At 41.0% G+C, this 27948-nt stretch overlaps 1 protein-coding gene across 3 annotated transcripts in view; it reads left to right on the top strand.

The window, feature by feature from the left end:
- Window positions 1–27948, top strand: part of DIAPH2 (diaphanous related formin 2) — an 837317-nt gene that overhangs the window by 380821 nt on the left and 428548 nt on the right. The window lies entirely within an intron of this gene.

The raw sequence follows: 27948 nt of genomic DNA, 5'->3' as shown, positions 1-27948 counted from the left end.
TACTCAGCCAATGTAGCCTACTCAATATTACCCCATTTATGATAAAGGGTCTGTGTGCCCAAAGGCTGAAGGAAGGGATATTGCTGGAGATTTCCTGTCTTCTGCTGATCCTTAATCAGTGTAACCACTCCTTGGAGGAAGTTACAAAATCATATACATTAGAACAGAGCTAAACCTGCTCTGATACTTACTAGAGGTTTCTCACAAGCTTCAGGTGCCCCAAAGATTTAGATAAAACAAATGTATTGTATAGTTGATTGGGCTCAGAGATCACTCCAGAATGTTGTCTACAAAGGCCTATGGGGTGGGAGGAATAAAAGCATGGTTGTTATCATCTGGGTATATTATATGTAACCAGTTCCCTGCCAGTCATAGATTTCAAGGCCAGAAAGGACTCTGTAGTATAGGCCATAGAATTTTCCCGAAATAATTCCTAATATTTTGGTTCAATTTCAGTTGTCAGGTTTATTGTGCCAGTGCTGGGTGATACTGCTGACCTGTGATACATTGGAGGTCAGGCCAGTGATATGTGTAGACCTGGGGGTACGCAGAGGTCTTTAAGGGGATACTCAAATCATCTAGATCATTGTTTCTCAACCTAGTGGTTGCAGCCCCGGGATCACAAGTGGAGGACCAGCATTAGGGGGTGGCAAGCAGGGCAATTGCCCAGGTCCCATGCCACCGGGGGCCTCGGAAAACTAAGTTACATGTCGCCTGGGGGTCGGGCTTCAGACAAAGCTCACAAGTGACAAACAGGCTCAAGTAGCACACTGAAATGTAAGTGCACTATTTATATTCCAATTGATTTGTTTTATAATTCTATGGTAAAAATGAGAAAGTAAGCAATTTTTCAGTCCTAGTGTGCTGTGACACTTTTGCATTTTTATGTCTGATTTTTGTATGCAAGTAATTTTTAAGTGAGGTGAAATTTGGGGTACACAGGACAAATCAGACTCCTGAATGGGGTACAATAGTCTGGAAAGGTGGAGAACCACTGGGCTAGATGATCTGGGTGGTCCCTTCTGCCTTTAAACTCTGACTCTGTTTTAGAGAAAAATAGGCAGAAATATTAAATAGTTCCAGTGTAAAAAGGGAACATACATCAGTCGTCTTTGAGTGTACTGAAAAATATGTTTATGATTACAGATGGGTTCCTTATGCTTCAATCTGTAACCATCCTATATTTAACTAAGATTGTGTGACTGCAAAACTGCAGGCACAAAGAAACCTTCAAAAGCTATAGTTTTAATATAATTGAATTTGGTTATGCCATAGTAAGTACATGCAAGACATAGCTAATCTGAATCACTTTGCAAGATCCAGTTTTATGTGGATTTTAAAACAGTGCAAAAATGGCAGATTATTAAATCACTGATAAATACATGTTTTAAAACTGGTTAGCACTTAAATCTTGTATATGCACAGTCATGCAGATAGATGAAGTACGGATTAACCTGGTTTAACTAAGTACATAATGTACATTGCAGTAAATTTGGAACATGGGGAATTGGGCACAGGACTCCTGTTACTGTTACCAAGTGTTCCATGCCTAGTTTCCTTAGCACTGTTCTGATTTTTTTCCACTTTTTTGCAGTTCTGCTTCCTCCTCACCATCACACACACATAAGTAGAGGATGTAATACTTGTAACAATTAAGTTTGTTTGGTCTTCTCTGCAGTCCTTGGCTGACATTTGGCTTGTGCATGAAACTATGCTAGCTGTTGCATGCTTTGGCTGCAGCAGTTGAATGCTTTAACATGCATTGGAATGTGTGGCATTTTGCTTACATATGCGAAAACACTGTAATTGATTTTGGGGAGCAATGTAGCAGAAACTTGTGTATACCCTAGGACATGCCAGGCAACACATTGTGGCTCTTATTAAAAGGAGGGGTGTCATGATGCAGAAGAAAAGGATACAACTTTTGCATGACAGGGAGATGCAGAGTGGTTTAAGGGGTGTGGTGCTCATGCAACTGAGGTTGCTATCAACCAAGTCAACTGCTGCCGGTCTGAGCTTGTGAGGAAGCTGTTGTTTTTGAGGGTGTGTCCTACTCTTGTGGCGACTCTCATGAGAGGATAAGAGAAACTAATTTTGACCAGCCTAAATTCATCAGATTAGACGTCAGCAATCAAAGTGGTGTGTGTATGTGTGTGTGTGTGTGTGTGTGTGTGTGTGTGTAAAAGTAAATTGCTTTTCTTTCCACCTTATTGTTTGCCACCATCATGGTTGTCAAATTTCCCCCAGATCATAGGTGACTCTTGAGCTTTTGGAGGAAAATAATGTGGGGAAGGATTTGATGTAGGTGTTTTTATTCTACAGCTGTAATGGAACTGTCAACCCCCCCCTCCGGTAATGTCTTTGGTCAATGCTGCTCCTTTAAAATATTTCCCTGCCTGATTGAGTGTCAGTCAAGGAAGATTTCCTCTTCCATCTTGTCCTTGTTTTAGGATGACAGGTTCAAGCTCATTCTTAAGCAAACTCATATTATTTAAACCAGGGTCGATACCAAGGGTGAAGTACTTCCTTGAAACCGAGAGCAGCCTTCATAATTGCACAGGCAAGTAGGCCTGCAGGGCTTCAGTGTGCATGCAGATATGGAGGCTGCTTTATGGTAAGGAGAGGGTCCTTAGTTAATATTTAACAGGGATGACGGGCATTCTTCCGGTAGGCGTTCTTGTTCTAGTGACTTACAGTACTACCTAACAGTGCAAACTGGGGATATAAATATAAACAAGCAACCTCAAGTCTTGAGAACAGTTTATTTGCCAAAGTCTGGATAATCCCAAAGTATGACTTTATCAGATTGTTTTAAAATTAAAAGCTTTCAGTTCTGAACCCTCCCTCACCGCCCCCCCCCCCAAAAAAAAACCCCCACCAAATTAAAACAGGAATAATTTAAACTTGATTATTTTTTTAAAGCTTGGCAAACATTTTGTTTTTTTTTCTTTTGTGTGTTATGCTAATTTAGACATCCAGTGTGTCTAGATATGAAGTTGTTAATCTTTTACCATATATTTTTTTAGTTAAAATCTTTTCTCCTGTACTGAACCTTGCTTATTTATGTAAATTGACTCCTTTGGAATAAAGGGAATAAATAACCTGTACAAAAATTAAAAGGGTGAACATTAATCTCACGGAAGACTTTTATAGCAACTTCATATGTTTTGGTGATAGCCTTTCTGTCATGTACCTCTCAAATAAAAGTTTTGCCACACAACACTGATCTGACATCTTTCACTAGAGGTAGACTCAAAGGATTTAGCACAAAGATTTTGCCAACTTCAGATAAAATAAAAACAATCTGCTGGGAAATACTATCATGTAGTAATAGCAGTTTTAAAGAGAGAGAGAGAGAGAAGACTGAAGGTTTTTAAATCAAATATTGCTTTCACTTTTCAGTAGAATTTTCATCTAGTCGGAAATTCATGCTTTAAGCAGGAAACGACTTGTCCTTAATATGTGAGGGAGACTATGCATGCATAGTATTCCTGCACAATGTAGATACAGGAAGGTAATTCTTAGAGTTCAGATAATATGTTTATGGATAGCTGTCAGCATAAATCTCTCCGATGCTGACATAGTACATGTAAATTGACTAATGTTGTAAATTGTATTCTACTGAATTAAATAACTGTTGAAGCATAGCTAATTACGGTTGCAGCTAAATTCCAGTTACTATATCTGAGGTATAATTGCTTCTTTTTAGTTGGACTGTTCCATAATAAACTTTTTTTTTTTAGGACTGCTATTTCCATTTAAATTATTTTAAAACTAATTTTCTCTTTGGTAGATTTGGAAAGAAAGTAATAAACTGTTCTATGTAATAATCTAGGTTGTAATAAGGTGTTTACTTTGGTGGTGGTTGCAGAATATATCAAATGTCCTTTGTTATCGGTTGATGTCAAAAATTAAACTAATTACCGTACACAATCATTGGAATAAAAATCCAAGAGATGGCTAAACCAAAAATGTTAATTATACCAAAGGTGTCATTAATGCATAGCTAGAAGTATTACTTTCACCGTAGAATATTAATTGAGAGCAGTACATTTTCGCTATGTGATACACCAAACTAGCATGTGCTTAACTGAAAGAAAATTAATGGAAGTGAAGATGAGTTTTCTGATAGAGTGCCCTATGGATGTCTGTTAGTTATTATAGAAACAACAGATAGTGATGATAGAGATAAGGGTCATTGTGCCATTTCCATTGTAGACCCCTTTTTTCAGCAGTTTACATCTTGGCCATTCTAATTTACATTGGATAAAAAGAAAATCATACAGTAGTCAGACAAAAAGTATTTTTCCTTGTAAAATATCGTTGAATTGTGTTGTTTTTAGTAACTTTTTGATTCCTTAAGATATTTTTTGGCTGAAACTTTTGTTACTTGTACTTTAGTAATCCTCAGATACTTGATTCTTAGTATTAACTCTACTCTGTCTCATTTACTTCCTTTTAAAAATGAGATATTTATGTTTGAGAAATGACTTTTTGCAGTACTTTAACTTCATAATTTTGTTTTGTTCCCTAGGTAACTTTGTTTTATTGCAAGTTATTAACAGTAATAATGGCTACACGTTGTTTGCTAAGAATCCAGTTTCTGGTAGATAACAATGAAAGTCTCCTATTCAATTTGTACCTAAATTTCACTGATACTGTATCGGTTGATATGGAGGGATTATAAACACAATACAATATTAGTGGATTTTACTTCCCTCTCGGCCACCCCGCCCCCACCCCCGGTGCTCGTTTGTAACAGAAGTACTCTTTATCCATAGTGGTTCATGACACAAACTATGCTGCTTTGCCCTCATGGTGCATCTAAGACCTCTTCTGGGGCGGCTTCTCTGAGAGTTTACAGGATACTTCAGTCTTCACGCCCACTGTGTCCTTAATCTTCATTTTGATTTTGGCAACCTTTGGGCCAGTTGTTTCTTACCACTTCATTGTGTATAATACATTTGCATTTCTGTTGTAATGGCTCCGAAGCGATTTAAGAAATTGAACAATGTCAGCTGGTGACTTTTTCTTTTATAAAAACACATTAAATGTGATACCTGGCTTTAAATGTAAAATTTAGTTTATCAACGTTATTACAACAGTCCAGGCAAGTTTGTGTTTTAAGGTTACCAGCCAATATTTGTCTCATGTTGAAATGTAGTTAATTACAACTCAAGACCCCTACGATTCCTAAGCAAAATGGGTATATGTTGGAAGTATTTGATTTGTTCAGTGTGTGTGATGCTTGACCTTCATTTTAAATGTTATTTTATTCCAGTTAATAGAATCTTCTTATTCCTAAGACATTCAATAATTCACTGTACTATTAGAAGAATGTTTCACAAATGAAATACTTCACTTGTCCTTTGATTTTACATTTGAATTTATTAGTTTCATCTGACTTTGTTTTTTCTCCCTATTTCTTGTTTTTATTGTTATGGAAAAGCACAACACAGGTCAACTAATATCAGTAATCAGTAATCACAAGTTATTCTATTGGCCAGTATTATGTTGCCTTCAGTTTTGTTTCATGCCATCCAGAGGTATACAGAAGCCAGCAATTCCATAGAAAGCAACTTAAATATGTGAAATACAGAAGCCAGCAATTCCATAGAAAGCAACTTAAATATGTGAAATATCTTATGTCACTATGATTTGCTTGGATTCCTTGAGCCTGCTGGTACTTTCCTCCTTTGAGAACTCCAGGGGAATCTTTCTCTTTACAAGGAACTTGACCATCTTTCACTTTCCGAGTTTCATTGGAGGAAACTGTTAGTCTTTTTTTCAGTTGGGTAGAGTGCACATATTATATAATGAGTAAGTTTTAAACTTTATACCTGTTCCATGTAGTTAGTTTTTCAAAAACACCCTTTTTTAAAAATGGCGGATGATCATCAATGGTATGAGTCACAATCTGTACGTGGCATTTGCATGAGCTCTGTTGCAGGGTTAGATTAGAAGTAGGCTGTGATAATTTACAGCCAATGTAAGAAACACATTTCTTCCATTATTAATTTTTTAAGCACTGCAAGCTGGAAAACTGACAACTTTCACCAGCTTTAAAATAAATAAATACAGAAATGAATATGCTTTTTTTACATTTGTTTTCTCAGAGCCTATTTACTTTTGTTTAGGTATGATAGCATCACACATCAAGATTTAATTATAAATCTCAGTTTATAGTGTAATATATTTTCTATAGAACACTGCTTTATTAATTTGATCGCCTTTTGGCTATTAGATTTACTTACACACGCACAAACACACGTTATTAAAATAAATGTTGAGGAAAGAAAGATAACCAGGCAATACTCACAGTAAGTTTGATTTCTTCCCTTTGAAAAATTTCTCTTTAAAATAATGGAATTTTCACTCTGGGTTTGGGGGGAAGCTATAAAATACTGAGAAAGAGGCCCATTTGCTAGCGAATCTATTCAATGTGTGTGTGTATATAAAAACTGACATGGGTGAGCTACTTCCTATAAAGAGCTATCAGTGTAGTGAATGGAGAAGGGGAAGGGTGGGAGGGGACAAAGCCCCTTGTTCCAGCTAGGGGGAAGCATCCACCTGCTGAGAGATGGGCGGTGAATTAGAGTTTTGGCTGTTACCAGCTTCCTGAATAGGGTACTGGTGCCACAAAGTTTGTTTGCATCATACTGATTAATTGTTTTAGTAGTCACTACGAAGGCTACACTGGGGAGAGTTTATTTTTAGTACAAATGCAGATATACCCATTTTCATATGAGGGGATACATTTTGACTCTTGGTTTAACTGGACTTCTGTGTTAGTTCCCGTCATTTGAAAGGCGGCCATATAGCGACTGTGCTTTAGGTGCATTTTATTTCCTTTTTTGGTTTATGGATTATACCAAAATAAAAAGTTACATGAACTGTGTCTGCATTACATAAATATACAGTAGATGTAGACATATATTGTCCTAAACAAGAAAAAAGATGTTAAGAAACCTTTCTTTTTTGGTAAAACCACTGATGGGAAGTGACGAGTCTCAGGTTTGCAAGAAAAGAACAAATGTTGATGAGTCCCCATATATCATACGTGGCAATAAATAATTTCAACATTGGAACAGACAAAGAAGAAAAATATGGTTTATGGTCTAGCTGTAAGCTTTACTTGGTTCACCACAAAGGCTCTTTCCATAGAGAATTTGAGATCAAATTAACCCAGCTGGTTTAGTATTCTATGGTCTCGTGTATTCATTTTCTCAGTCTAATCTATGCCTGATTTTATGATTCTCAAAGTATGGGAAAGCTGACAAGATAAAGAACATTTTGTGTATATAATTAGTCACTTAGAAAACAGGTTTTTTTTATTCTCTAAGAGCTCTCATCTGGAGAGACTTTTGCCTTTTGTGAATGGAATTTAGAAAGAATCTAATGGTGTGACCTTTCCACTTAGTTTTTATACTATATTTTTCCCCAATATAGAGATGTTGCCAGTGGGTCAGTATTCAGATCTGACAAAAGGCAATGGGCACAAATACAAAAGCAAGTGGGAAGTATAGGAAAGCAGGAGGAACCAGGCAAGCATATTAAGTTGAAAATGTAGACTATGTTTAAAAGTTATGAATGTCTTAATGGTTGGACAGTAATTCAAGCCATCACTTACTAGATAAGCCTCCACACATGGTAAGAGAGTCTGAAGTTAATAGCCTTAGAAAAAATAAAATGTTTTAAAATTTATTCAGCATATTTCTTTAACTATGTGGAAAATTTACCAGACTTACAAAGGGGAGTTAGGTGTCCAATTTCTATTGAAAATCATTGTTGTTTGAGAACCTAACTCTCATTTGTGGTTTGGAAAAATAGTCTGGCAAGTGTGTTAAGTCATGAAGAGAAGAGATGTAGAAGATAGAAGTATAGTGGTTTGGATTGCTTCAGCTGTATATTTCCGCTATTTCCAACTGTGTATGTGTAATCTTTGCCATAGGTTTCTGGACCTTCAAACTGTAGGTTTTATATTCAAACTACAATATTATTTTAAGATGCGTTCCAAAATGGTTATGTGTATGTGGGCTCAATTGTAGCACCATTTTCAGTTAGGTTTTTCATGGACTACAGGATTTTTGCCAGAAAAGTTTTCCTCTTTCTATCTGAGTTCCTACAGATACTTAATTTGATAGTGAATGTCTCTGGCATGTCTTATTGTCTATTGATTGCACAAATATTCTTTTCAGGTATTGGCAAGCAATGGAGCTTTTCTTTTTGGTCCACAGTTTGATGATATGCAGTAGAACAAGAGACATTGCAAACAGCGGCAATGTTGTAGGGATTAAGAGTTGGAGTCATTACACTTTTTTTTTTAAATTGTGGCATGTGTTATGTGTAGTAAATTGTGGTATGTGTTCAACCGAGTTAGATGGAAGGTTTATACAGAATGCTAAACAAACGTTAAGAGCTTGGTTTCTTTAAGTTGACACAAGTGAAAATCAGGTTTATCGTCACTGAAGTTATGCAGGTATAAAACTCTGTGACTTGTTGAATTTCATGAAGTAGTTACATAATTGAAATGTATATGTCTGTACAAAGTTCCTTAGATCCCACCTGAAGGTTTCTGAAGGATGGGTTCTCAGAACTTTCTTCCATAAATGTTTTGCATATATTCCATTAGTCTTACCACTTGATTTTATTGGAAAAAAATCATCGATGTGTGTGTGTGTGTGTGTAAATATTCAAAGTAATAGTACGGATCTTAAATTTAAACATTCAGCATGAAGAAACCATACATTTAGAGGTTAGAATATTAAATAGGAGCAGCTTAAATCATGGATAAAAATCTGTGATGTATTACCTAAATGGATATGATTTAGGGAAAGTTAACTGATTTCTCTGTAAGTCTGCTGAGGAAGTTGGATAACTTAGTTAAGTGGGACTTCATGTCTCTATATTGAATAAAGACTAAAAAAAACAACTTTAGATTTGTCTGTCAGTCTGTTAAACAGCTGTAAATATAGAACAATGCAGTTTGTGTTTTTGTAAAGTACATATATGTGATGGGCCAAAATTTCTGTGACTGTATGGACAAATGCATAACTCTCAGTAGGACATAACATACAGATGTATAAAAGAACATTTAGCTTAATGCTGGATGACTGGGTATCGTATTTAATAGACAAATCTTCCAATAAAACATCATTCTTCTTCGAGAGCTGTCCCTGTGGGTGCTCCACTCTAAGTGTTGGTGCGTCCCTGTGCCTTCGCTCAGAGATTTTTACAGTAGTACTCGTACAGGTCGCGCATGTGCAGAGCTCGCCTCTCCCCCCACCCCCCCCACCCCAACACACACACACACACGCTCTCTGAGTGTACCTTCATAGTACGCGTGCACGACCGGTCTCCTCAGTTCCTTCTCTACCGTCCCTGGCCTGAGACGGAACTCAGAAGACTCGTTAGAAAACTTTTTCTCCCTTGTTACTCTTACCCTTTTAGATAGTTACTTTGTTACCACTAGTGTTAGTTATTAGTGTTACCAGTAGTGGGTGTTAGTTTCTCTCTCAAAAATTCTCTTAGTTCCTGTCAGTGCACCCACTTCGGACATGCTTGGCTCCCCAGGCTTTAAGCGCTGCTCTAATTGTAAGGATGCCATCCTTCTATCTGATGGCCATTCAAAATGCATAAAATGTTTGCGGGAGTCCCACTTCCCCCCAAAATGTGCCCACTGCAGCAAACTTAAGTTTAGGGCACGAAAGGACAGGGAGTTGAGGCTAAAGCTGCTACTGTTGCAAAAATCCTTACGGTCAGCTTCAGACCCAGGTGCTGATTCCGGCTCTGCTCCACACCACAGCCCCCCGCCTCTAAGAAGACGAAGAAAACTTCAAAAAAAAAAATCACCTTCTGTCACCCGCAAAGCAAACTTCGCGGGAGAAGGCTTCTTCCGGCAGGTCTACCACCTCCCTCCCAGCGATCCCCCGGCTGAGCACTTTTGACGCACCAGGCTCTGGCGCCGTGCGAAACCTGCCTGCGGCTGCAGGGGTAGTGCGAAGCTCCGGTGCCGAGGCTTCGGGCTTCCAGTTGCCTGCCTCTCAGTTGGCACCTTTCGGCACCATGATGGAAGTGGTGCCGACACATGCAGATGTGGCTCCTCCCCCCTCTCCCCCTTGCAGGCTATCACCGCTGCACCGACACCCGCTGAGCTGGCCGTCAGCGAAACAACTTTAAAGACATCGGTGCAGAGGAACTTTTCGTTGCAGCAGATTCCTCTCGCACAGCCCTCACCTCACAGAGAGGCTTCAGCACCCCAATTTACTAGTCAAATGACCTGCTTTTGTCACCCATTTTGCAGTCACCCTTACTGAATGTCTGCTTCTCGCCAAATGATCAGCCAGGGTCTGAACAGCCTTCCTCCAGTGAGGAGGAAGCTGGTTTCCAGGAGCATTTTTCACCATATGAAGTCTCTCATCCTCAGACCCCAATTAATAGAGGTCCTAGAAACAGCACCTCTTCCTACTCTCAGGATCCTGCCCCATGGTGTGTAAACCTGTGGATGGCACCACCTATGACCTTCCCACCACAGTGGCAATATTGGGCCCCGTGGGCATCCTGTCCTCGAGACCACACTCACTATGCCACCTCAACCAAGCCCAACACCAGCCTGGCACCACAAGCTCACAAACCTGCCACTGATGCCAGTCACCAGACAGCACCATCACAAGTGCAGAATCAGGCACGACCTGTCTCTAACCCAGCAGACCCAGTTATGCCTGACAAAGCTCTGCTTCCTCCTCCCCCCATCATCTTTAGATGACTTCAAAATTTCAAGACCTTTTCAAAAGAGTGGCCAGTGAATTAAGAAAAGGAGTACTTGTGGCACCTTAGAGACTAACCAATTTATTTGAGCATAAGCTTTCACTTTGAAGTGAGCTGTAGCTCACGAAAGCTTATGCTCAAATAAATTGGTTAGTCTCTAAGGTGCCACAAGTACTCCTTTTCTTTTTGCGAATACAGACTAACACGGCTGTTACTCTGAAACCAGTGAATTAAGAATTAATCTGGAGGAGGTTCCTGAACAGCAGCATGAGTTAACGGACATCCTGCGGCTGCCGCCTTCTTCTTTAATTGCATTGCCGATCAACCCAGCCCTTCTGGAACCTACCAAAGCCATCTGGCAGACTCCTGCTGCAAGCTTTACCTACCTGCAAATGAGCGGACCGCAAGTACTTCATCCCTTCCAAGGGCTCTGAATTTCTTTTCACTCATCCAGCACCTAATTCGCTGGTAGTTGATGCAGTCAACCAAAAGTACGAGCACCGGTATCTCCTCTCCACCCCAGCCGATAAAGAGAGTAAGCTTTTAGATCTGCTTGGACATAAAATATACGTATCTTCCACCCTACAATTTCGAATTGCTAATTATACGGCCATTGTGGCAAAATATGATCACAAAAATTACAACAAAATGTTTACCCTCGCCACCATAATCCCAGTGCTGGAGCAGGGCAATTGGTTTTTAGCCCTTGACCTACAGGGCACCTATTTTCATGTGATAATACATCCAGCCCACAGACGCTTCCTTCGTTTCACCCTCGGCTCGACACATTTTCAATACAGGGTACTATCCTTCTGCCTACCCACTGCCCCTCGTGTTTTTCCAAGCTCCTGGATGTAGTTACTGACCACCTCAGGAAGCAAGGAGTCATAATATTTCCTTACCTAGATGACTGCTTCCTCAAAGCCTCAATGCTCAACGAAGTGCTTCGATTCATGCAACTCACCGTTGATTGTTTCCTATCCCTCGGCCTATAAATAAACAATGACAAATCCACATGAATTCCTACCCAGCACCTGGAGTTCATTGGAGCACACCTCGATTCCCGGATGGGAATAGCATCTCTCCTGTCCAATCGCTTCAACACCATAAAGCAGCTGGCAACAGAACTTCTCAACAGTCCTAAAGTCACCGCTCGAGACTGTTTACGAGTACTATGTCACATGGCCCTGTGCATTTTCGTAGTCCAAAACGCACAACTCTACATGAGGTGCTTCCAAGCTTGGTTGGCCATAGTTTACAGACCCAATGTGCATGCACTAAACAAACCCCTATCCACACCTTTCTGAGTCAAAGACTGTCTCCTATGGTGAACAGTTCCCTCCAACCTCTGCTCCATCCATCATAATGACTACCGACGCATCCCTCACAGGGTGGGGTACTCACATGTTACATATCGCAACCCAGGGGCTATGGACTCCAACGGAAACCTCCCTGCACATAAACATTCTGTAACTTTGAGCTATGAGCAATGCCTGCCCCTTCCTCCCGTTAATCTGGAACCAACATGTACGGATAATGACAGACATCATCGCTTGCAAGTTCTATGTAAACAGACAGGGAGGAGCTCGTTCTCATTCGCTTTGCACAGAAGCTATGAAACTCTGGAACTGGTGCCTTATGAACAATATCTGGATATCAGCCGCCTACCTTCCCAGGGCTATGAATACCACAAAGGATGAATTAAGCAGACGCTTTCCCTTGGACCATGAATGGGAGATAAATGAAACGATCATCACCAACGTATTCCGCATTTGGGGCTACCCAACCATAGACCTCTTTGCAGCTGCGAAAAACACGAAATGCCCTGAATTTTGATCCAGAGCAGGACTGGGTAAACACTCCCTGGGAGATGCATTTATGATCCGTGGCTCCGGAACTTACGCTATGCTTTTCCCCCGGTCCCGATTCTCCACAGAGTTCTGACAAAAATACAAACAGATTGTGCCAAGGTGATCCTGATTGTCCCAGGGTAGCCCAGACAGCCGCGTTCCCATTCCTCACCAGGATGTCAACTCGACCTCCAATCTCATAGCATCTCATCCGAACCTCCTAACGCAGCAACATGGCCGATTTCTCCACCCCAATCTGTCCATGCTTCACCTCAAAGCTTGGTTCCTACATGGTTCTCCCAAAACAAACTAGCATGCTCTGACAAAGTTCAAAGAGTGCTCCTCTATAGCAGAACACAATCTACTCGCACCACCTATCTCTGAAAGTGAAAGCGATTCACACTGGTGCTCAACTAAACAACATCCTCCTAGTTCTGCACCTCTTTCGCTCATACTTGACTACCTATTAGACCTCAAGCAATCGGGCCTTTCTTTCAGCTCCATCAAAGTCCACCTAGCTGCTATTACAACTTTTCATGACAAGATGGAAGATACCTCTGTTTTTGCTCATCCAATCACCAAGTGTTTTCTCAGCGGGCTCCAATCCCTATACCCGGACATTAAACCTCCGACCCCTCCGTTCGAACCCCTAGCTACTTGCTCCCTCTTACACCTTTCTATGAAAACAGCATTCTTAGTGGCAATCACTTTTGCCAGTCGGGCAGGAGAAATAGCAGCTCTCATGGCAGACCCGCTGTATACCCTATTTTTTAAGGACAAAGTTACCCTTCAATTACACCCCAAATTTCTTCCAAAGGTGCATTCGTCACTCCGTATCAACGAGCTGAAACACCTACCAACTTTTTTCCTAAACCACATGCAAACTCTTTTGAATCCACAATGCATACGTTAGATGTACGCAGGACTTTGTCCTTGTATTTGGATAGAACCAAGCCCTTTAGGAACTCTTCTAGACTTTGTCTCCATTACGGAGTGATCCAGAGGGACACCTGTTTCGACCCAGAGACTTTCAAAATGGATTTCTGACTGCATCCGATTCCGTTACGCCTCCAGCAGACATCAGAACTCACTCCACTAGATTAGTGGCTACCTCTGTGGCTTTTCTACGCAAAGTTTCCCTGACTGACATCTGTAAAGCAGCCACTTGGTGTTCTGAACACACTTTTGTTAAGCACTATGCCCTTACTCAGGGCCCCCTCTCGGATACATAATTAGGCAGAGCTGTTTTATCTACTGCATTTCCACCCAATCGGAAGTCCCTACCTCCTTGAGATACACCCCTTTTAAGTCACCTAGAGTGGAGCACCCACAGGGACAGCTCTCGAAGAAGAGGAGGAGGTTACTCACCCTGTGCAGTAACTGATAGTCTTGGAGGCGAGTATCCCTGTGGGTGCTCCACTACCCACCCTCTCCCCTCTACTTTGGAGTTGGGGTAGCCTTCATTGTAGAGAAGGACCTGAGGAGACCAGTCGCGTATGCGTACTATTAAGGTATGCTCAGAGTGGGGGGGCAAGCTCTGTGTATGCATGACTGGTACAAGTACTGCTGTAAAAATATCCGAGCGAAGGCACAAGGACGCACCAACACCAGGAGTGGAGCACCCACAGGGACACTCATCTCGAAGAACGTCAGTTACTGCAGAGGTTGAGTAAGCTCCTCCTATGCATTCTTAAGTATACATTCTTAACATAAATTAATATTCAAGTGTAGTACTTATCAGTTGTTGGACTTTTGTTCAACAGTAATACGAAGATTTAGAAAAACTGCAAAAAAAGGCCTCCAAGAGGAAGACATCTTCCTACTATAAATTACATTTTGTTGAATTAGAGTCAGTCCCAGTCATGGAGAATCCGGAAAAGCGTTTTTGATGACAGATTTAGAAGTAAACCCAGAAAAGCATGTATTAAACCTGTCTGGTCGTAGCTACAAAGCTAATGTCTTTATGGTAATTACAAATCCTTAAAAATACATTATCTTTCTGGATGTTATATTGCAATGTGTGGTGTTATTGAAGAAAGCAATGATTTGTAAACAACCCTTGGCAGAGAGCACAGAACTTAATTTTGTTTAAATAAAGGAGACCAGCATTAGAATGCATGTGCTGTAGCAAGACTGGCAAGCAATAGTAGCTGTTTTGATCTATGCACTGGAGTGTTCATGATTGCTTAAGTATTAACTGTTCTGTGGATATACAAATATGATAGAGAAAGAAGCAACGACTAGAGAAAAAAAGATAATGCACTAGGATAACTAAAGGTGAAACTTCTGAATATGTTGGTGGGTTTGACAATTTTGCACCAATAAACCAAGGACTACTCTTTACCATGTTGCAATAAATATTAACTTTTTGCTATGCCAAGAAGATACTTAGGGTTGTGTGACGTTGCCATGGTAAAAATCTATTTCATTGAAGGGGGGGAAGAGCGGGGAAGGAGGGTTATTTTTAGGCTTGCAGAAAGTTCAGGTTCTGTTTTTGTTCTGCTCTGAATCAGTGGAGTGAGGTACAGCAGGAATCATTTCATCTGTAACAGAGCTTTCTTAGTCAATGCTTCCTTCACCTCAGCTGCTTACTGTGTTCACTTTATATGGCAGATGTTAATTATTACATTTTTGTATATTATAAATTATTCAAAGCCACAGTGTTTGTATCCAGCTCCAGAACACCTCTTAAGTTTGGGCCAAAACTATACTGTACATATAAATAGCTATAAAACATACTAGTAAACATTTAAGGTAGGATTTTCAAAATTGCCTAAAAGATTTAGGAGTATAAATCTTGTAAATCAGTGGGACCTGTGTTTGTAATTCATAAGTGGATTGAAACCCCCACCCTGAGAAAATGCTAATTTTTATCAATAAACATATAGTGCATGTACTTTATAGAGGGGTCTTGAATTTTAATATTTTAAGACTATTTTGTGAGATTAAAAACACATTCTCACACCTCCAAAGGAACGATGTCTCTGCTTTCTGAACCAATCCTCAGAAAATGGGGGTTTATTGACCTCTTGCGTCAACTACATTTGAGAGCTCTACTTCTCGGGTCAAAGTGAAGGAAACAACCTCCGAGACTCTCCACTACCTGCCCATTCCCATACCATGTCCCTGCTCTCATCATTTCACATCTGTTCCTCAATTTTCTTCCACTTTTAGTCTGTATGCTTTTCTGTTTTTTATCTTCTCTCCCCTCTTCCACTTATCTGTTCCCTTCTGCCTTTCCTTTCCCCTCTGTTCTTCTCTTCCCCTCATTCTGTTTTTTTATCTACCTTGTGAACTTACAGCTTCCCACCCTGCAAAATTTGAGGTGTGTAAGAGCTTCCTGGATATCTTTCCAGACTGGTGCATCTTGCAATACCTCTAATTATTGCTACACTTTTTGGTATGCCTGATATAACACATCTGGCAGAGCTGGGGACAAGTGTTTGAGTGGTAGCGTTGGTGATGTTGGAACACCATGAATAAAACTTCCCAGCACGTGATTAAGACCTCTTTTTGTTGAAGGGTAGGGGAAAGATAGACTTTGAGTAGTGTAGTCTCTTTAGAACTAAGTATTAGAGGGCCTCGTTACAGCTTTGGTACCAAACAACTTTGTGGTATGCGGTGGTATAAAAACAAATATATATGTGTATGTGTGTGTATGTATATGGGGTGGGGGGTGAGAGGGAAACTGTTAAATTAGGGCAAGACTGTGGTCCCCCTTAGTCAAATTGGTGAGCAGTTACTCTCAATTAATGCCATTGACATTGATCACTGATGTGAGTAAAGAGTTCATAATTTGGTCCCCCCTTACGTAATAAGCCTGCTTTGTGCACTACATAAAGCATTAATTTGCATTTTATACCAAGTTTCTGAATCTCTCATATTGGTTTTGTTCACACTATAATTAGATTTCTTAGTTTGTTTTTTTTTCCCCCTAGAAAACTGCAGGAAAGTTTAGCATTTTCTTATCTCTCTCTTTACAAGAAAGCAAAATTGTTTTCTTTGAATACTTAAACATTTTAAATGGGAAATCTCATTCTGTTACTACTTCAAGTTTTTCAGTGCAATTTACACATTTCTGCATATAAAGACGTACTTAATTGGCAGTTTTGTACTTAATATGTTACCTAAAGATGTCAAATGTATTTTTTTCCTGTCTGCACTATGTATTTTTGTTGAATGCAAACTGAAAAGCACATGAGTGACAAGTTAGTTCTGCCAGAGCAATTATGCAGTATTTAAAACCATTTTGAAACTTGACTTATTGTATATTTATTCATACTGCAAATGCAGAAATATAATGTGCAAAGTACAGTATCTATTCTAGTTTTAAAAAACATCTGACAAAATATCTTAAGGCCACTGGACAGACATGTATTTTATAACTGCACTGTGGTATCTTAGGAATTAGAGATAAAAAGAATCCATGTGGTCATCTAGAGTCCTTCACAGTGCAGAATTGTTTCTTAAAGTTTCTTCTTCATAATAACTTGTCTAGCACACTTCTAGATGACTGAACCCATGGGACTTCCACCACTGTCCTTGCAAGAACATTTTTACCATTTAATGTAAAGAGTACCTACTGTTTCAAATCAGTTATAGATAGATACCTACAAAGAATAAGGGGAAAATTGTGTGTGTGTGTGTGTGTGTATATATATATATGCACACATATGCATACTATGCTTAGATGAACAATACAGATGGTTTGTCTTTTCTTTTTGTTTTTCAAATCTGATGGCAACTATTGCGTAGTCTTACTTGGTATAATCATGGAGCTGATAATGACATATTTCAGTTTATGGAATATTATTAAAACTTCTGTATGTAGTTTGTTGTGTCTTAAAGAAGGTTGATCTTAAAATCTGACCATTTGTGTACAATACTATTATGAAAGCTCAGTAATCCTTTATCGTAAATGTTGTTGATCTTTATTATAATCTTCTGGATTTGCACGGTATTGTTCTAGGCTTGAGCGTAGAGCTGCTCCATTATAGGGATTTTTTTGTGATTGAGTTAGATTTAACAAATAGGGAGGAATTAACATTGCCTGTTGTAACTTTCATTGCCGTTTTAAGAGATGAAAGTGTTAAAAAAATAATTAAATAAAACACATTGACAAAACCTATTACACTGTGAAATAACAGATAAGGAGTTTGATTGTCTAAGAAGGAACAGATGCTAGGAATTAAGGAGCTAGGAGGGGTTGGGGTCAGACAAAATAGTATATACAGAAGAAGAGATCTGGGAACTGGCATGCAGGTAGTTACCACATTTGAGTTGCAGGGCAGACAAATTCCATACAGAGTGAGAAGGGGGAGGAGTGAACTGTTTACTATTGGTTTAAACCAGAAGTGAGACAAATGATTCTGCAACTGGAAGTACTGCAGTACACCTGAGAGGTGCAATATTTTAGGAGTAGATTTCTTCTGTCATCCCCAGTCTGCAGTGCATGAGTAGATGTGGGCAGTGTAAAAGCTGTGTGAGTGTGTAAAGTGGGGGTGGAGTTCTGAGAGACAGAACAAAGGCCCAGCAGTTGGAAAGACAGGATAAAGCAGAGATGCCTTGTGTGGACTGCTCTTATAGGCTACTTGGAGAGAGATGAGATGGAGGATTCAAATGGAGAGGCCAAAGCAGCCAGCAGAGATGGTGTACTTCTGAGCTTTTATTTTGAACAACTGATTTCTGATTCTTCTAGCCAGATAACCCTTCCCTATTATCTGAGAAACTTCCACAGAACTTCACAAAGCAAAATAAGTATAAATCAACACTCCTCCACTGAAGATTACTTCAAGACTTACCCTTATCAACAGATGGCAAGAAAGTGGATGAAGGAACTAAAGGCCTTTATTGTTAATTCTTTTGGTAAAAAGTATTAGCCCATAATCAATTTTCCAAGTGTCACAACTGGTCAGTGCAGACTGTATAAAGCCTAAGGAAGGTGTTTAGCTATCCTGGTCTGGTGGTTATTGATAATGCAGACTTCACACGTCTCTAGGTAAATAGCCTATAAAACCTTTGGTAATTATCTGATACAACTGACAATCAGTTTTACCTCTTGTAGGCAACTGTTAAAGTCACATATCTAAAAAGTGGAAGGTTTAGCTGTCATCTCCATTGTCAAGTGATTATTCTTCAGTGGGAATGAGGCATTGGAAATGGGACTCATCCTCTGGCAATATAATTAAACCATACCCACAAACTACAAAGTGAACAAATGAAGTATCTGTACTTCAGTGCATACCCCTGTCATCTGTTTATCACTGCCATTCGCTTAGGGGGGAGAAAAAAAAGGCTATGCTAGGATGTTAGAGGAACATAGTTGAAGACCAGACGGTGAACCTTCCCTGGAGTGCCTAGTCAGGTCTCTGATCTTCAGCTGTTGCTTGTCTCTTTGTAAGGATCCTTGACTCACTCATTTCTGAATGGGTTTAAAGGCGTACAGTTCTCCGTCCCCCCACCATACGTTGTGATATCCACTGCAAGACAGTATGCCTAACAACCAGCACCTGTGCTTGCTTGCTTTCTGAGGATAATGTCAGTGTTTTTACCAGTAATCTCACAAGTTTTCTGAAGCAAGCACATTTATTCTTAGAGCAAAAGCATTACAGAGAAAACATTTAAAAAGTGATAAATGACCCTAACGCACAGTAAAAGCTTACAGTTGGTCACCCCTACCTCCAACATCAGGCTCTGGTAGGTGTCAGTCTTTCAGAACCTTCAAATGTGTTTGCTACCTTGGATACTAATTCTTGTCAGATTTCAGATCAAGAATAAGACCCATTTGGGATAATCCAGGCTTTTTTTTTTTTTTTTGGTCGGGTCTCCTATAACACATTATCACAAATCAATGGCCCTCTTCTCTGGCTGAAGCTTCAAAAGGCTGTGTTTTTGCATAACCAGTGTTGGGAAATCTGCATTTATCAGCCCCTGGTGATTCTAGATTCCTTAGGACCCTCCCTCCCCCAGTGAGACAGAAACACACAAATACACATACCTGTTTTGATACAAAGGTGGATAAATATTCTATTGCTCATATTGTTTGGTCCGTGTCAATATATTGCTTTTTGGTTTTTTTTGTGTGTGTTAAACATAAAATACAATATGGTTCCCAAAGGTGCTGCATGCAGTTGTAATGTGTGCCACAATTCCTTTCTCCTGTATTGGGATAACAGTCCTATAGAGGACACTTAGAGACAGAGCGAGAGACAGAGCATTGATGAACATCGGAATGGTTATGGTAACATCTCCAGTTAACGATAAATGCACCTGACCATCGTGGCTACAACTGAAAATTGTTTCGCTCTTGAGGCAAAGCTCTTGACTTTTATAGTGGATCTGCAAAGGGGAAAAAAATCTGAGAATTCTGTTTACAGCCTTTTCTACTTTTATGTGAGTTTGTTATGAAATGCTCATTCTCCTTACATTCACTTTGTAATGCCACTGTGTGTGTATGTACACATGTGCACACATACACTGTAGGGAGAGAGCATGTATGTATGTGTTGGTTAAAACTTTAAATATTGTATTACTGATCAGAGACTTGGAGGTATCTTTCAGAAGCAATCCTGTAGCTAACATGGCAGGTGGAAGTATGCAAGAACTATAGAATCATGCACTAATTGTAGTATTTAATATTAGCAAAGTGCTTCAGTTATGTGTAATCAATAGATCTACATGCATGTACTTATATATTTTCGGGGCTGCTGGCCATTACCTTAAAAAAAAAAAAAAAAAAAGGTATAACTACGTGTTTACTTAAATACACTGGAAAAAATATGGTATTGCAAAATAAATTGGATACTTGCAAAAGCAAATCTTAAGTTTGCTCTCCATTCCAAATCCTATAGACAATGGGAGTTGTTTATGGGCAAAGGCATCAGGATTGGGGCCTTTATGGAGAAAATCATTAAAAAATGAAACGTTTATAAACACAATGTGTTGTGTTCTGACAGTCACTTTGTTCAAAAATGTTTAATGCTAACCACGTAAGTTCAATAGTAGTAGTGATGGAGTTTGTTTAGTGAGGGTTTGGATGGCAATAGATGCTTTGGGGACAGTTATGGTGAGTTTCTCTACTTGATTGATGGCTCCAATATCCAGGTGAATCGTATCTTGAGAAGTGGGGAGAGGACGTAGATTCTTGAGCTCTCAGCATGCAGTATTTAAAGGTTAAAACAAAAGGCAAATGTGAGAAATATTTTTGAGTAACATTACCTCAGAAAATGGCGCCTTTTTCTTTATTGTTGACCCATATATTAATATGTACTTTTGTAAATCTTAAATTACATACAACCCTGATTTATGGACATTAATGCAGTAATCTTAGTCTGTTTTATTGAATAGAAAAAGGCTTTGATTTGTTAGTGCTTAAATATTGCCCTGTGGTTACACTTAAGTAGTTGTTTCTCTAACCTCCTTTGCCAGGTGCCCATTTTTATTTTATGTATCTATATGTACATAACGGTCACGTTCTTCTTCTGTCATGTTCAGGAATTATTTTTTCTTGTTTTTGCAATCATCCTTTTTGGGTGGGTTTGCCAATTTTGTTTGCACATATTCCTGGAGGTTTCATCACACGATGTAATGTTTAATTAAAGATTAATCTTTAATTCTTCTTTGAGAGGTGTCCCTGTGGGTGCTCCACTCCAGGTGTTGGTATATCCCTGTGTCTTTGCTTGGAGATTTTTACAGCAGTACTTGTACCGGTTGCGGACGCGCAGAGCCTGCCCCCCTGCTCTGAGCATACCTTAATAGTACGCATGTGCGACCGATCTCCTCGGTTCCTTCTCTGACATCCACGGCCTGAGACAGAGCTCAGCAGACTTGTAAGAGACTTTCTCTCCCTTCATTCACATACCTTCCCTGTTAGTCTGTTTGTTACCAGTAGTACTTAGATACCACTTTTCCTGTCTTTCTCTCTAAAACAAAAAACAACAACAACAAAAAAATTCTTTGTTCCTGTCAGTGGCAGCTGCTTCCGATATGCCTGGCTCCCCAGGCTTTAAGTGCTGGTCTAACTGCAGTGATGCCTTCCCTATTACAGATGGCCATTCACAATGTATAAATTGTTTGGTGGACTCCCACGTCCCCCCAAAATGTGCCCACTGCAGCAAGCTTAAATCCAGGGCATGTAAGGACAGGGAGCTGAGATAAAAACTGCTCCTTCTTCAGAAATCTTTAGGGTCAGCTTCAGACCCAGTCGCCGACTCTGTAGCCACCCTGCCTCAAAGAAAGACAAAAAGATTTTTAAAAAACCTGGCACCCTCTCTCACCTGCAAAGAGTTCTTTGTGGGGCAAGACTTCTCCGGGCAGGTCTACAGCCTCCCTCCCTGTGCTTCCCCAGCTGAGCACTTTTGACGTGTCGGGCTCCTATGGCGCTACATGAAACCTGCCTGAGCTGCGGCTGTAGCACAAAGCTCTGGTGCCGAGGCTTCAGGCTTCCAGTTGCCTTCCTCTCTCGTGGCATTGTTCGGCACCATGACGGAAGCGGTGCCGACACATGTTGACGTGCCTGACACACACAACCCCCTCCTTCCCCCGCAGGCTATTCCTGCTCTCCCAGCCCATCTTCCGCTGAGCTGACTGGCAGTGAAACAATGCTCAGGACACGGTTGCAGAGGAACCTTTCTTCACAGCAGATTCCCCTCGCACAGCCCTCACCTCACAGAGGAGCTCCAGCACCCCAATTTACACAGTCAAGGGACCTGCTGGTGTCACCGATCCTGCAGTCACCACTGTTTAATGTCTGCTTCTCTCCAAATGCTCAGTCAGGGTCCGGACAGCCTTCTTCCAGTGATGAGGAAGTTGGACTTCAGGGTGAGTTTTCACCAAATCAAATCTCCCATCCTCAGACCCCAATCAATAGAGGTCATAGAAAAATTACCTCATCCTACTTTCAGGATCCTGCCCTGTGGTGTGTAAACCCCTGGATGGCACCACCCATGCCCTTCCCACCACAGTGGCAATATTGGGCTCCATAGGCATCTTATCCTTGAGACCACGCTCTCTGTCACCACAGCCAGGATTGACACCTGCCCGTCACCACCAGCTGACGATCCTGCCACTGATGTAAGGGACCAGGCAGCACCGTCACAACTGCAGGAGCTGTCACGACCTGCCTCGAACCCAGCAGACCCAGTTGTTACGCCTGATGAAGCCCTACTTCCTCTTCCCCCATCATCTTTGGACAACTTCTCAAAAGAGTTGCCAGTGAGTTAAGAATTAGGTTGGAGAAGGCTCCTGAACAGCAGCATGAGTTAACGGACATCCTGCAGCCCTCTCCTTCTAGGATTGCATTACCAATCAACCCAGCCCTTTTGAAACCTGCTAAGACCATCTGGAAGACTCCCACTGCAAGCCTACCTACCTGTAAGCGAGCGGACCGCAAGTACTTCATTTCTTCTAGGGGGTCTGAATTCCTTTTCACTCACCTAGTGCCAAACTCAGTGGCAGTAGACACAGTCAACGAAAAGAACGAGCATCAGTTTCCCCACTCCACCTCATCCGACAAGGACAGGAAGCGATTAGATCTGCTCGGATGTAAAGTATACGCATCTTCTATGTTACAATTTCGCATTGCTAATCATACTGCCTTTCTGGCAAAATTTGACCACAAAAATTTCAACAAATTTGTGGACTTTATTGATGACATTCCGGAAGAAAAGAAACACAATTTATGGCTCTAGGTTCTGAGGGACAAATCATCTCACATTTTGCTCTTCAAGCGGCCCTTGATGCAGCCAATACTGCAGTAAGATCTACTGCTACAGAAGTTGTCATGCACCGAGGTTCGTGTTTCTCCTCCTCTTCCTTTCCTCGAGAGGTCCAGAGTACTATTGAAGATCTTCCCTTCGGCGACAAACTCATTGCCTCCACGATGAATGACATACTTCATTCAATGAAGGACTCAAGGGTAACTCTCCGGTCCCTAGGGATTCAAACCCCTACAACCAGAAGGTGACAATATAGAAATCAACCTTACCAGCGCCCACAGGACCCGACATACACCCAGCAATTCCATAGGTCACATGAGCAACAACAAACAGCAATACCAGAGACCCAGATACCAGGATCACTGCCCCAATTCCTTGACAGCATCTCAATCCCCTCCAACTAATAAGCAGATTTGAAGCCTTAGTCAGGTGTATAGAAAACAACATTCCCACTTCAGCGCTTACACCCTATGTCCCTATTTTTGGACACCACCTGTGGCCATTCTCCCATCAATGGCAAAACATTACCACCGACCAGTGGGTTATAGAGGTCGTCACAATTGGCAATTCCATCCCTTTCATATCCTTGCCTCCTACCCATCCACCCTCCCCATCCCTCTTCAGGGACCCCTCTCATGAGCAACTGCTCCTCCAAGAAGTACAACACCTTCTTCTATTGGGAGCAGTGGAACTTGTGCCCAAAGAACACAGAGGGAAAGGGTTTTATTCCCATTATTTCGTAACCGAAAAGAAGACGGGGGGATGGTGACCAATCCTTGACCTCAGGCGGCTCAACAAATTTATTAAAAAACAAAAGTTCAAAATGGTTACCCTCACCACCGTAATCCCAGTGCTGGAGCAGGGCGATTCGTTTTCAGCCCTCAACCTACAGGACACCTATTTTCATGTGACTATACATGCGACCCACAAATGTTTCCTTCGTTTTACCCATGGCTTAACCCATTTTCAATACAGGGTGCTACCCTTTGGCCTATCCAACGCCCCAAATGTTTTTTACAAGCTCCTAGCTGAAGTCACTGCCTACCTCAGGAGACAAGGGGTCATAATATTTCCTTACCTCAACGATTGTCTTTTCAAAGTCGCAACACTCAACAAAGTGCTTCGATTCATGCAGCTCACCGTCGCTTGCTTCCTATCCCTCGGCCTACAAATAAACAAAAACAAATCCATGTTATCTCTGACCCAGTACCTGGAGTTCGTAGCAGCACACCTTGATTCCTGGATGGGATTAGCATCTCTCCCGCCCGACCGCTTCAACACCATAAAACTACTGGCCACGAAACTTCGCAACAGTCCTCAGGTCACTGCTCTAGACTGTCTACGACTATTGGGTCACATGGCCTCGTGGACTTTCGTGGTCAAAAATGCACAATTATACATGAGGTGTTTGCAAATTTGGTTGGCCACGATTTACAGACTGAATGTACACGCTCTGAACAAGCTTCTATCCATACCTTTCCCTATCCATACCAAGTCCCTACCTCCTTGAGATATACCCCTTTTAAGTCACTGGAGTGGAGCACCACAGGGACAGCTCTCGAAGAAGAGGAGGAGGTTACTCACCCTGTGTAATAACTGATGTTCTTGGAGACAAGTGTCCCTGTGGGTGCTCCACTACCCACCCTCCTCCCCTCTACTTCGGAGTTGGGGTAGCCTTCATTGTAGAGAAGGAACTGAGGAGACCAGTCACGTACGCGTACTATTAAGGTACACTCAGAGGAGTGGGGGCAGGCTCTGCGTGTGCGTGACCAGTATGAGTACAGCTGTAAAAATCTCTGAGCGAAGGTACAGGGACGCACCAACACCAGGAGTGGAGCACCCACAGGGACACTCACCTCGAAGAACATCAGTTACTGCTCTTGCTTCAGACTCCAGGACAATCCTGGAGGGTTGGCAACCGTAATTTTGGTCCCTGATTTTATTATATTTGTCATCTAATCCAAAACAGTGCACACAATCATAACTAGTTTTGTACAAGTTTAAACTGCTGGAAATTTGACTGAGAAGGCTTGGGGCCCTCATCCTGCAAACACTTAGGCATGTGCATATCTTTAGTAATGCAAGTAGTTTCATAGAGTCCATTAGATTAGTCATGGAAATAAATTTATACATACAAGTAGTTGCAGAATTGAGCTCTACATTATTTAAGAGTTAGTTTAAAGGTAAACTACAAAGCTTCAACAAAATCTCTCCTAAACTCAGAAATAGCTTTTGGTGTGTTTTTTAATCCTTTCCTACCTCTACAGGAAAATTCTATGTAACTCGTATGTAACTCATCCTCAAGCAGTTGTCTATATTTGTTCATATGGTGTTAACTCTTCTCTTTTGTCTACAGCTGTTGCATAGACTCTTCATTGCAAATTTGAAAGAATTTAGATTTCTGTAAATGCAGCTAAAAATTAGGAAAACCAAGCCTTAACAGCCTCTACTGGGGCTACTGCTACATAGTAGGAAGAAAAAAAAATAAAATCCTCTTCAAAGAGGTGCACATCATCACCAGAGTAGTAGTACTTTGTGTCTCGGAGAGCAGGAAGAGAAGTTGCCAGCGTATCTAGCGGGTAGGGAAGAAATCAAGATGCAGGGAAGCATTGTGGGGGAAGAGTGGGAAATGTGACGGACGGAAATGAAGAGCAAATTTTTCAATTTGTTTTGAATATCATAGGAGTTTGTTCTTCATTTCCTTCTCTCTGTCACATTTCCTCCTCTTCCCCTGCAAATGATGCCCTGCATCTTGGTTTTCCCCAATTCCTCTATGAAATTGTATAGGTAGGTTTACAAATTCTATAGAAAGAATGTTTGATGTTTAAGTTATTAAATTTTGTGAGGTGTTTTACTCACACAGGCCGTGAAAGGGTTAATATGGGCCTGAAAAGCTGGGTTAACCTGCCTCCTTATATCAGGAGAGCTACAGGCCTAATTGGAAATAAAGCCCAGCTGGGGGAGAGCAGGGCTTGTTTCCCTAAAGAGTTGGGTAAGCCTCTGTAGAGGAAAAACAAAAAATGGAGGAGAGGATGTGGGGAGTTACCTGTGTGTCTGAGAAGCAGCCTGAAGGAAGGCTGAGAATGAGGAAGGAGATAAGAGCAGAAATCCTTTCCCGGGGCAAGCTGGAGGACAAGCTGGAACGGTGCTGTTCTGGTGGGTCCCAATTGAGAGTGCCAATTCAGGACAAATTGCTTAAAGCAGAGCAGTTACAGCCCAAGGCTGGGGTTCCTTTGCTATTAAGGGACACCAAACCAGCCACAACAGAGAGGACTTCGGTTTTACCCCACTGGCTAACCACAAGTCACACAAGCAATTCCCTTAGACACTTCAGTTTTCCAGTATCACCTCCAATGCCACTCATTATGGGGATGAATGGTTATGAAAACCTACACCCCAGTAAAAGAAAAAAGGTTCTCTTGATCCCAAAGGACCAAACCCCAGACCTAGGTCAATATACAAATAAGATCTTACCCACAAATCACACTGTTTCCACTTCTTGAGAATCTAAAGTCTAAAGGTTTATTCATAAAAGGAAAAAGATATAGATGAGAGCTAGAATTGGTTAAATGGAATCAATTACATCCAGTAATAGCAAAGTTCTTGGTTCAGGCTTGTAGCAGTGATAGAATAAACTGCATATTCAAATCAAGTCTCTAGAGTACATCCACAGCTGGGATGGGTCATTCAGTCCTTTGTCGAAGCTTCAGTGTAGCAAAGTTCCTCCAGAGGTGTGAAGCCGAATTGAAGATAAGATGGAGATGAGGCAGCTGCCTTTTATAGTCTCCTCCAGGTGTAAGAACACCTCTTTGTTTTTACTGTGGAAAATTACCACAAAATGGAGTTTAGAGTCACATGGCTACAGGTGGTAGCCATTGCCCATATGCTCTCTTGAATGTCTTCAGGAAGACTTCTTATGTGGATTGGAGTCTTCCAAGGTCTATTGTCAGTTAAGTGTTTCTTGATTGGGCACTTAACATGTAAATTCCTTTTTCAAGAAGCTGACCAAATGCTTTACTAAGGCTACTTTAGAATTAAAACACATTGATATACAAGTACATAGCCAATATTCAGAACTTCAGCTACAAAAAATGATACACACGCACACACAGATAGCATAATCATAATTAGCAAATCATAACCTTTTCCATAGACACCTTACTTGACAACCTTTGTACAATATTTGCTGCAGATATATAACTATGGTTGCACCAATGATCTATACAGTCACAGGTTACGTCAGTAATGTCACACAAGCTGAATGTGTGAGGAGTAGTGGGCCTGTCCCTGGATTGTTGTGTGGAGTGAGGAACAGAAGGACAGTCTAAAGCACCAGAGGTATGCTTCTGACAAGATGGTTGCCAGCTGTGAGACCGTTTGGGTTGAAGGTGTGGCTGTGCTTATATTTATGTTGGATTTTTGGAAAAAGACTCTGAGGCCACAGAAGGGGCTGAACACTGTATAGTGGTCTGGCTAGAGGGCAAAGTCCCTCTGATGTTCAGCAAAGTCCAAATGAATGTGGGGGAAACTGAGATAAAAGGTGCTTCAATGATGCATCCAACCAGAAGGAGGGGGCATGCTGAGTTGACAACTTTGCTACAAGTTGTGTAGAGAAA

Source organism: Eretmochelys imbricata, chromosome 9, assembly GCF_965152235.1.
Source record: "Eretmochelys imbricata isolate rEreImb1 chromosome 9, rEreImb1.hap1, whole genome shotgun sequence".
Lineage (NCBI taxonomy): Eukaryota > Metazoa > Chordata > Testudines > Cheloniidae > Eretmochelys > Eretmochelys imbricata.
The sequence above is the reverse complement of the archived record's forward strand: the minus strand, read 5'-3'. Positions and strand labels throughout refer to the sequence as shown.